The following is an 11,702-nucleotide window of genomic DNA, read 5'->3' as shown; positions in this document are numbered from 1 at the left end:
AGATGATGCACACACGCACGCACGGACGATGCACACATGCACGCACGGATGATGCACACACGCACGCAGGGATGATGCACACACGCATACGGGGATGATGCACACACGCACACATGGATGATGCACACACGCACGCAGGGATAATGCACACAGGCACACAGGGATGATGCACACACGCACAGATGATGCACACACGCACACATGGATGATGCACACACGCACACATGGATGATGCACACACGCACGCAGGGATGATGCACACACGCACAGATGATGCACACACGCACACATGGATGATGCACACACACACAGATGATGCACACACGCACACATGGATGATGCACACACGCACACATGGATGATGCACACACGCACGCAGGGATGATGCACACACGCACGCAGGGATGATGCACACACGCACGCAGGGATGATGCACACACATGGATGATGCACACCCCCCCCAAAATGGGGACCCCCAGCTCCTACCCAGCAGCTTCTTGCTGTCGAGCTTCTGGCGGTTGAGGGGCTGGTGCCATAGAGCAGCGCGTGGTGCTCCGAGTGCACCGTCTGGATCTCCTCCAGCGTCGCCTTCCTGCCCCGGATGCGCTGGGAGGGATGCAGGGAACGGGGTGACCCCCGCCCACGTAAAGGGGATGATAAGGGAGGGCCCCCCCGCGCCGTCCTCACCTCGCACTTGCCCAGCAGCCCCGTCTCCTGCAGCCGGGACCAGATGCTCTGGATGCGGCCGGCGTGCTCGGGGTGGATGTTGGTGTTCCCGCACGTGCACTGGTGCTTCAGCATGAAGGTGTCGTACACCAGCCCTGCGGGGCACCGGGATCCAATGGGACAGCAGGATCCAATGGGATATGGGGAACCCCGGGCACCACAAGGGATGGAGAACCCCATAAAACACAGGGATCAGATGGGACATGGGGAGCCAATGGGAACCCCGGGCACCCCAAGGGGTGGGGAACCCCATAGAACACAGGGATCCAATGCGATATGGGGATTCAATGGGACATGAGGGACCCCAAATACCGCAATAATACCCATATAACCATGTAATACCGTAATGTACGCGTATAACACAGAGATCCAATGGACATAGGGATCCAATGGCACACACGGAATCCTGGGCACCCCAAGGGATGGAAAACCCCATATGATACAGGGATCCCACAGGACACAGGGAATCCATGCATAGGGACTCAATGGGACACGGGGAACCCCAGGTACCCCAAAGGATGGGGAAACCTGTGGGAGAGGAGGACCCAGTGGGACATGGGCACTCCAGGACACCCTGAGGGATGGGGCACCTCATGGGACATGGGGATCCCATGGGATAGGGGGAGCCCAAGGCACCCCAACAGATGGGAGCACCAGGGGACAGAAGGATCCTATGGACCCCTATGGCTCCTATGGGACAGGGGGTCCCTGGCAATGGGCACCCCAAGGGCTGGGCCCCCCTGTACCTGTGCTGAAGCGGAGCTGGGGGCCCCCATCGGGCTGGAGGGGCTGGGTGCTGGGGGGGGACGAGTGCGTACGGGCGAGCGCCGGGTGTGGCAGCGCCAGCAGTGCCGGGGGGGCCTGGGAACAGCGGCACCGGCCCCATCATCAGCACTGGGATCCCCATCATAACCCCCATCAGCACTGGGATCCCCATCATAACCCCCCATCAGCACTGGGATCCCCATCATAACCCCCCCATCAGCACTGGGATCCCCATCCATGAACCCCCCTCCATCAGCACTGGGATCCCCATGAGACCCCCATCAGCACTGGGATCCCCATCATAACCCCCCATCAGCACTGGGATCCCCATCATAACCCCCCATCAGCACTGGGATCCCCATCATAACCCCCCATCAGCACTGGGATCCCCATCATAACCCCCCCATCAGCACTGGGATCCCCATCATAACCCCCCCATCAGCACTGGGATCCCCATCATAACCCCCCCATCAGCACTGGGATCCCCACCATAACCCCCCATCAGCACTGGGATCCCCATCATAACCCCCCCATCAGCACTGGGATCCCCATCATAACCCCCCATCAGCACTGGGATCCCCATCATAACCCCCCCTCATCAATGGGTTCCCCATTCTTACCCCCCCATCAGCACTGGGATCCCCATCATAACCCCCCATCAGCACTGGGATCCCCATCATAACCCCCCATCAGCACTCCCCATCATAACCCCCCATCAGCACTGGGATCCCCATCATAACCCCCCATCAGCACTGGGATCCCCATCATAACCCCCCCATCAGCACTGGGATCCCCATCATAACCCCCATCAGCACTGGGATCCCCATCATCAACCCCTCCATCAGCACTGGGATCCCCATCATAACCCCCCCCCCATCAGCACTGGGATCCCCATCATAACCCCCCCATCAGCACTGGGATCCCCATCATAACCCCCCATCAGCACTGGGATCCCCATCATAACCCCCCATCAGCACTGGGATCCCCATCATAACCCCCCCATCAGCACTGGGATCCCCATCATAACCCCCCCATCAGCACTGGGATCCCCATCATAACCCCTCCATCAGCACCGAGACCTCCATGAGACCCCCCCTCCATCAGCACTGGGATCCCCATCATAACCCCCCATCAGCACTGGGATCCCCATCATAACCCCCCATCAGCTCTGGGATCCCCATCATAACCCCCATCAGCACTGGGATCCCCATCATAACCCCCCATCAGCACTGGGATCCCCATCATAACCCCCCCATCAGCACTGGGATCCCCATCATAACCCCCATCAGCACTGGGCCCCCCGGCTCTCACCTGCTGGAAGGGGCCCCCCAGCTCGGGGCCATCGGGCTCGTCCCCGCTGCCTCCCGGCTCCTCAGGGTCCCGGGGGGTCCGAGGGCAGCGGGGAGGGCTCCTGGTCCTGCGGGGGGGGCGACTGCTGCTCCGTCAGCTCCTCCTCTGTCTCCTCGCGGTGCGTGGGGGGGGGCCGCAGGAGCTCCCCAGCCTTGGGCAGCAGCTGTGGGGGGGCACAGTGACCCATGGTGCCGTATAGCACCCATAGTACCCCACAGCACCCCATAGCACCCCATCGCAACCCACAGCACCCCACAGCAACCCACAGCACTCCATAGCACCCCATAGCAACCCACAGCACCCCATAGCAACCCACAGCACTCCACAGCACCCCACAGCACCCCATAGCAACCCACAGCACTCCATAGCACCCCATAGCAACCCACAGCACCCCATAGCAACCCACAGCACTCCACAGCACCCCATAGCAACCCACAGCACCCCATAGCAACCCACAGCACTCCATAGCACCCCATAGCAACCCACAGCACCCCATAGCAACCCACAGCACCCCATAGCAACCCACAGTGCTCCATAAACGCCTCATAGCGCTCCATAGCACCCCACAGTGTTCCATAGCACCCTATAAGTACCCCATAGCGTCCCATAAACGCCCCACAGCGCTCCGTAGCACCCCATAAGCACCCATAGCACCACACAGCGCCCCGCAGCCCCACCTTGCCGAGCGGGACCTGCTGCTTGTCGAGGAAGTGGTGCTGGAGGGCGCCGTGGGGCAGCGCCTGCGGGCTCTGGGGCAGCGGGGACGACTGCGTGCGGCTGAGGGGCCGGTGCCGCGGCAGCTTCGGCACCGCCCGCACGGAGCCCGCGCGGTCCCCGGGGCCCCAGCGCGGGGCGGGCGTGGATCGGGACTGCGGGAGAGGGGGCGGTGAGGGCCGGGGGGCGGCGCGGGGGTCCCGGTCCGTGCCCCACTCACCCGCCAGGAGCCCGCTCTGCTGCCGCGCCTGTTCCAGCAGCAGCACCCGCTGCAGCAGCGACCCGGGGCCGGCCGCGGGGTCCCCGTCCAGGGCCGCTCCCCCGCCCAGCAGCGAGGGGGCGCTCAGGAGCTGCGCGGGCAGCGCGGGGCGCAGCGCGGGGGGGGCGCGCTCGGGCTCCACCTGCGGGGCAGAGTCAGTGCCCCCCCCCCCCCCCCCCCCATGGGGTCCCCGCATTGACCCCCTGAGCCCCCCGGGCCCTGCGCCACCCACACTGGGGGTCCGCACCCCCCCCCCCAAGTCCCTGTGCCTCTGCCGTGGGTCCCCATCCCACCCTATGGGATCCCAGGTCCCTCAGCCCCACTACCGGTTCCCACAGCAACCCTATGGAATTCCTACACCAGAACCCCCCCCCCCCCCCCCCCCCCATAGTGTCCCAGGTCCCCCTGAGTCCCCATAGCAACCCCATGGATCCCAGGTCTCCATGCCCCCACCGAGGGGCTCCCCATACCAACCCTATGGGGTCCCAGCTCCCACCCAATGGGGTCCCTACCCCCCACGATGTTCCATGCCCCCTATGGGTCCCCATAGCAACCCAATCAGGTCCCTGTCACCCCCCCATAGGGTCCCCTATTGATGCTATGTCCCCCCCCGACCCCGGGTGCTGCTCACAGGGAGAGGGGGGCCGGGCCCCGGCAGCCCCAGGGAGATGTTGGGCAGCGACGGGGACGTGTAGAGGCTGAGCTGGGGCACGGCATCGAGGGGCAGCGGCCGGGGCTGCGGCAGGAGCTGCTGCGGGGACACGCCAGGGACACGCCATTGACACACCATCAACATGCCACTGACATGCCCTTGACACACCATCAACACGCCATTGACATGCCATCAACATGCCATTAACACGCCGTTAACATGCCCCTGACATGGCATCGACACGCCATTGACACGCCATCAACATGCCATTGACACGCCATCAACATGCCATGGACACATGCCATCGACAAGCCACTGACACACCACGGACATGCAATTGACACACCATGGACACGCCAGCAGTATGCTATTGACATGCCAGTGACAGGTCAGCAACACGTCATTAACACGTTACTGACACACCACTGACATGCACACACCCAAATACATGTGTGAAAGCACCAAATGCATACATGGAACATGATGCATGCATGCACAACACATACCAATGGCTGGATGCATCTGAACACGTGGACACCCTGAGCATGCTAACAGCACACGCGTGCACATGCTCACTCACATGACACACACTTGTACATGTCGCTCACATGATGCACACACATACACGTTGCTCACATGGCACATATGTGTACATGTTGCTCACAACACGTGCACACCCTCACTCACATGACACACACATGTACACGTGTTGCTCACATGATGTGCACATATACATATTGCTCACATGACACACATAGGCACACCCTCGCTCACGACATATGAGCACATCGCTCACATGATGCATGTATGTCGCTCAGATAACACACATGTACATGTCGCTCACAGGACACACGTGCATGTGTCGCTCACATGATGCACACGTGTACATGTTGCTCACATGACATACATGCACACCCTCGCTCGCATGACACACGTGTACATGTCGCTCACATGATGCATGTAGGTCACTCACATGATGCACGTACGTCACTCACATGATGCACACGTGTGTGTGCAGCTCACGATGCACAGGCATACATGTCGCTCACATGACGCACACATTTACACACGACACACACGTGTACACATCGCACACATGACACACACATGTACGCGTTGCTCGCATGACGCACACATGTACATGTTGCTCACATGATGCATACATGTATGTGTCGCTCACATGACGCACACGTGCACACACGTGTGTGGCCGTACCTGCGCGGGGATGTTGGGCACGGAGCCCGTGAGCCCGTTCTCGGCACTGGGGGAGCTGTTGGGGGAGCTGGGCCCGGAGCCGGGGGCGCTGCTGCTGCTGCTCACGGAGCACACTGCGGGGGGAACGCGTGTGTTACACACGTTACAGGAGAGCACACACAGCACACCCGCGCACGTTACATACGTGTGCACAAGTATGTGCAGGCACACACAACCACAGGCAGGCAGATGTGCTGAGCAAGCATGAATGTGCACAAGCACACACGTGCACACGTGCCGCAGGAGCTGGGAGCAGGAGGGGGACACTGGCACCCATGATCCCATCATTCCCACGGCTCCCATCACTTCCATGACTCTCACCATTCCCAAGGCTCCAATGGCTCTCATCACTCCAACAGCTCCCAGCACTCCCACGGCTTCCATGGGCTCCCATCACACCCATCACCCCCATAGCTCCCTTTGCTCCCAAGGCTCCCATTTCTCTCATCACCCTCACGGCTCCCATTCTCCCGTTCCTGCTCACCCGTGATCTCCACGGTTCTCTTCCTGCAGGCGCTGAGCACGGCTCCGTCCTTCCTGCGCAGCAAGGGGCTGCTCCGGCGCTCGGCCACCTTCTGCTTCAGCCGGGAGCGAACCTTCAGGTTGGGCTCCGACGCTGGGGGGGCACACATCAGCCAGGGGGGGGCCTGTATCCCTGCATCCCTGTATCCCTGCATCCCCCTATCCCTGCATCCCTGCATCCCCCTATCCCTGCATCCCTGCATCCCTGTATCCCTGCATCCCCCTATCCCTGCATCCCCGTATCCCTGCATCCCCGTATCCCTGCATCCCCCTATCCCTGCATCCCCCTATCCCTGCATCCCTGTATCCCTGCATCCCCGTATCCCTGCATCCCCGTATCCCTGCATCCCCGTATCCCTGCATCCCCGTACCCCTGCATCCCCGTATCCCTGCATCCCCGTATCCCTGCATCCCCGTATCCCTGCATCCCCGTATCCCTGCATCCCCCTATCCCTGCATCCCCCTATCCCTGCATCCCCGTGTCCCTGCATCCCCCCATCCACCCCTGTCCCAGCACCCACCGGTCTTGCGGAGCGGGAAATCATCCCGGGAATCGTACGTCCCGAGCAGGGGGGGGCGATAGGATGGGGGGGTCCCGGGGCTGCCCGTCTGGGGGGGGGAGCTCTGGTCCAACGACGTGTGATGGGCCCTGGGGCGATGGGGGATACAGAGCCCATTGGTCTGCACCACCCACGCATCACGTGATACCTGCTCCCATGGGGAGCACGGCACCCCCCCCCAAGAGGGGCCTGGGGAGGTGCAGGGGGGCACCCACCAACAAGTGGGGTACTGGGGAAGGGAATGGTTGGGGGGCCGTGCCCGGCTCCTTCGTTTTGCTGAGCAGGAACTCCTGGAGCTTCAGCTTCACCTCCGTGCTGGCGATGGCGCCTGGGGGGGCACACTGGGGTTGGGGGACACAGCACAGACCCCCCTAGCCCCACTGCACCCCAAGCCCCCCCAGCCCTCCGTAACAGCCCCCAACCCCCACTGCCAGCAGCCACCACCTCTGCTCCCAGCCCCCTGGAAACCCCCAGGATCCTCCCATAGGACCCAGTGGGACCCTTTGGGCAACCCCCGCTCACTGTCCCGGCCGCGGTCCTTGCGCAGCTGCTCCAGGCGCTGCTGCTCCAGCTCCTGCCGCTCCCGCTGCCGCTGCTGCTCCAGCTCCTGCTGCCGGCGCGCGGCCAGAGCCTCCTGCTGCTGCTGCTGCCCCGCAGCGGGACCTCAGCACCGCGCTGGAGCCACCGGGGCAGCCCCATGGCTCCAGCACCACCAATCCCGCCCCATGGCTCCAGCACCACCAATCCCGCCCCATGGCTCCAGCACCACCAATCCCACCCCATGGCTCCAGCACCACCAATCCCGCCCCATGGCTCCAGCACCACCAATCCCGCCCCATGGCTCCAGCACCACCAATCTCCATCCAATGGCTCCACCACCCCGCTCAGTGCCCCACATTTCCATCACCCTCCTAACCTCCCCAACAGCTCCACCACCCCAGATCGGTGACGTCCCATATCCCCATCACCCCCAATCTCCCTCCAATGGCTCCACCACCGTGGCCAGGTGATGCTCTCCAGCTCCATCAGTCTCCATCACTCCAACGGCTCCATCACGCCCAATCTCGCCCCAGATGCTCCACTCCCCCAGACAGGTGATGCCCTCCAGCTCCAGCCCCATCACCCCCAATCCCACCAGCACCCCGAGAGTCAATAGCCCACAACTCCATCACCTCCTCCATCTCCCCCAATGGCTCCATCAACCCAGACACGACACCCCACGTCTCCATCACCGTGATGACTCCATCACCACAGACTCATGATGTCCCACATCTCCACCACCCCAACGGCTCCATCACCACAGACAAGCAATACCCCACACCTCCATCATGCCAACACCTCCATCACCCCAGACAGTCAAAACCCCAACTCTCCACCCCAACGGCTCCCTCACCCCGGACAGTCCATGCCCCACGTCTCCATCCCGCCGCGCGCACCTTGAGGTGGTTCTGGAGCTGCGCCTCGTGCTGGCGCGTGAGGTGCTCGTGCTGCTTCTGGAACTCGGCGAACAGGAGCTGCTTCTGGAGCTGCTGCTGCTGCCTCAGGGCCTCCAGCTCCCGCTGCAGCTGCCGCTCCCGCGCCGCCGCCGCCAGCACCGGCCCCGGCGCCTCCGGCCCTGCCGCACCCAGCGGGGTCTGAGGGGGCTCAGGGGCCATTGGGGGGGGGGGCAATGGGGGGAGGTTGGGTGTCAGGGATCAGCCCCCTCCTATCGGAGCCCAATGCTCTGGGTGAGCCCCGCAGCCCCAACCAGGGGTCACCCTGAGCTGAGCCCCATTTACAACATGCACCAATGGGGGGGAGATTGAGCCCCCCACAACACTGAGGGGGAAGGGGGGGCCCATCACAAAGGGGGGGGGCAGGTTACAGGACCTGGCTTTGGCCAGAACCCCACAGACCAACCAGCCCCCCTAGTCCACCATGACCCCATAGACCACCAAGCACCCATTGACCAACCAGCACCCATAGACCAATTAGAACCCATGGACCAACCAGCACCCACAGACCAACCAGCACCCACAGACCAACCAGCACCCACAGACCAACCAGCACCTCCCAATCTATCCCAGCCCTAGGGTTGGGGGTCCTGTGGGTCATGGGGACACAGAGAGGGAGAGCTGGGACCCTCCTTGTTCCCCCTCCTGCCCACCCCTGGGACCCTGCCATGGGGCACCCACCTCCCTGCACACTCCCATACACCAACAGTGGGGGGCAGGCTGGGTTTGGGGGGCAGAGAGGGGGGACAGGAACCCCCCTCACTCACCTGGGCCCGGCAGGAGCTGGGGGTGGGACAGGAGCTCCAGGGAAGGCTCATGGCCAGACCCCCCCTCTGCAGAGAAACAGCCCCGTGGCCCCATAGACAGACATTATGGGGGGCCCCAAACCAGCCTCAACCCCCCCAAACCAGCCACCCCCTTCCATAGGGCAGCCAGGAGCCACCGAGCATCCCCCCAGTGAGGAGGGGTCCATCCTGGGCAGAGCAATGCTGCCCCCCCCCCCCAAGCCAGGCTCGTCGCTCCAGTGCCTGGGAACAGCCAGTTATAAACAGGACTCGGGGGGGGGACCAGGATGTGTCCCATGGGATGGGGAGCACCATGACCCCCACCTAACACACAGCCCCAAACCCCCCCCAGCCCCTCATTGCTGGGGACGCCAACCCCAATCAGCGCTGCTGGGAATGAGCCCTGGGATAGGCAATGCCCCCCCCCCCACTTCCCAATGCGACCCCCACTAAAGATGGGGGGGTCTCAGCATGGAGGGGGGCACAAACATGGACTCAGCACTGACATCAGTGACCCACAGCGGGGGGGGTGATGATGGGGTGAGGTGGGGACCCCCCCATGGGCAGGAGCCACGTTTATTTACCGGGACGCTCATCCCAAGCCAAGGCTTTTAATAACTGGGATATTTCTGGCCTGGGCCCCCCCGGCGCTGGGGGTTGACGTCAGCCCGGCTATTCCTGGTGCTGCTGCGGGCCTGACTGCAGCCAAGGGCCCCATCCCACGGGAGCACCTGGACCTGCCCGGGGATGGAGCGGGAGGACCGCTGTGTCCCCATCGCACCACGCGCCAGCTCCGTGCCGGGCAATGGTCCAGCAAAAGCAGGGGTGGATAATTGGGGGGGGGGGGGGGGGTCTGGGGACACCCCCACATCCCCATCCCATCCCATCCACCAGTGAGCCCCTGGCTCCAGCTGCCCCGTGCACCACAATGCGCAGGGTCCCACGTGTCCGGATGCCACCGGCATTCCCATTGGGATAATGACAGGGTGGCTTCGCGACGGAGCTGGGGGCAGCCGGTCCACGTGGCGGGGGCCACCGGGGGGGGGTCACCCCGTGTCCCGACACCCCCACATCCAACACGATTCAGGATGCTGTGACCGGCCCCTGCCTCAGCCTCCCCCCGGATGCCTGCGGAGCTCCGGGACCCACGGGATGGGGGCTCCGGCACTGCCCAGCGCCCGTCTCGCACCACAGCGGCACCAACGGCGCAAGGCGACGGGTCCGACATCAGACAGCGCGGGGGGGGACCGGGACCACGACCCCCACACATACAACGGGACGGGGCTGCACGGGCATGGACGGGATGGACGGGGCTCCAGCCAACGAGGATGTGGACGGGGACGGACGGGGCTGCACCGCTTTGTCCCCCCGTGGCTCTCACCTGCATCACTCGGGGGCTCCATGGTGCCGGGGGGGCCGCGCTCCGGTGGTGCCGTCAGCGCCAGGACTGCGCCCGCGGGGAACGGGAGCCCTGCGGGACCCGGCGTCAGCACCGCGGCCCCCCCGAGCCCGGACCCCCCCCCAAAGCCAAGCAATGGGGTCCCGGCGCCGAGGACGGGCAGGATGCGGCCCCCTGGAAGAGGGTGCGGGTTCGGAGGGGTGCCCGCAGGGATAGCCCAGACCCCCCCCCCATGGCCGCCCTATGGTGCGGCCCCCCCCATAGCCCCCCCCCCCCGTACCTGGCCGCTGCCCGCCCCGCGCGCGCGCCACCGCCCCTCCTCCATCTTTGCCGCGCGGCCCCGCCCGCCCCGACAACAACATTCGGTGACGTCACTCGCCGTCACGTGACGGGGCCCGCGCTCTAAAAATAGACACTGCCCCCCCCCCCCCCCCCCCCCCCCCCCCGAAAACACAGCCCCGGGCGTGCAACCGCACGTGACCGAGTGTGCAAGGGCACGTGACAAGGTGTGAGTGGGACACCATTGGAGTGTGTGTGAGTGTGTAGTACAATGGTGTGTGTGTAAGTGTGCAATGGTCTGGTGTGCAAACATGAGAGCATGTGTGCGAGTGTGCACTGACACGTGTGTGTGTGATTGTGCAATGGGCTGGTGTGCAAACATGAGAGCATGTGTGTGTGTGACACGTGTGTGTGAGTGTGTGCAATGGTCTGGTGTGCAAACATGAGAGCATGTGTGCGAGTGTGCACTGACACGTGTGTGTGTGATTGTGCAATGGGCTGGTGTGCAAACATGAGAGCATGTGTGTGTGCACTGACACGTGTGTGTGAGTGTGCAATGGGCTGGTGTGCAAACATGAGAGCATGTGTGCGAGTGTGCACTGAGAGGTGTGTGTGTGAGTGTGCAATGGGCTGGTGTGCAAACATGAGAGCATGTGTGTGTGCACTGACACGTGTGTGTGTGTGTGTGCAATGGGCTGGTGAGCAAACACATGAGAGCATGAGTGTGTGCACTCAAACGTGTGTGTGAGAGTGTGAAATGGGCTGGTGTGCAAACACATGAGAGCATGTGTGTGAGAGTGTGCGTTGTGTGCACACGTGTGTGTGTGAGTGTGTGTGAGAGTGGGCTGGGTGTGCAAACACATGAGAGCATGTGTGTGAGTGTGCACTGACATGTGTGTGTGTGAGTGTGCAATGGGCTGGTGTGCAAACACATGAGAGCATGT

At 63.3% G+C, this 11,702-nt stretch overlaps 1 pseudogene; it reads right to left on the bottom strand.

Annotated features, from left to right (window-relative positions):
• Window positions 1-486: 486 nt before the first annotated feature.
• Window positions 487-10,803, bottom strand: LOC130600639 (histone deacetylase 5-like; annotated as a pseudogene).
• Between the last annotated feature and the right edge of the window lie 899 nt (window positions 10,804-11,702).

This window comes from Pezoporus wallicus, unplaced genomic scaffold (genome assembly GCF_028554395.1).
Source record: "Pezoporus wallicus isolate ANWC-B61680 ecotype Strahan unplaced genomic scaffold, APGP_CSIRO_Pwel_v1 contig_9524, whole genome shotgun sequence".
Taxonomy (NCBI): domain Eukaryota; kingdom Metazoa; phylum Chordata; class Aves; order Psittaciformes; family Psittacidae; genus Pezoporus; species Pezoporus wallicus.
Note: the sequence above shows the minus strand (reverse complement) of the source record. Positions and strands in the feature narration are given on the sequence as shown.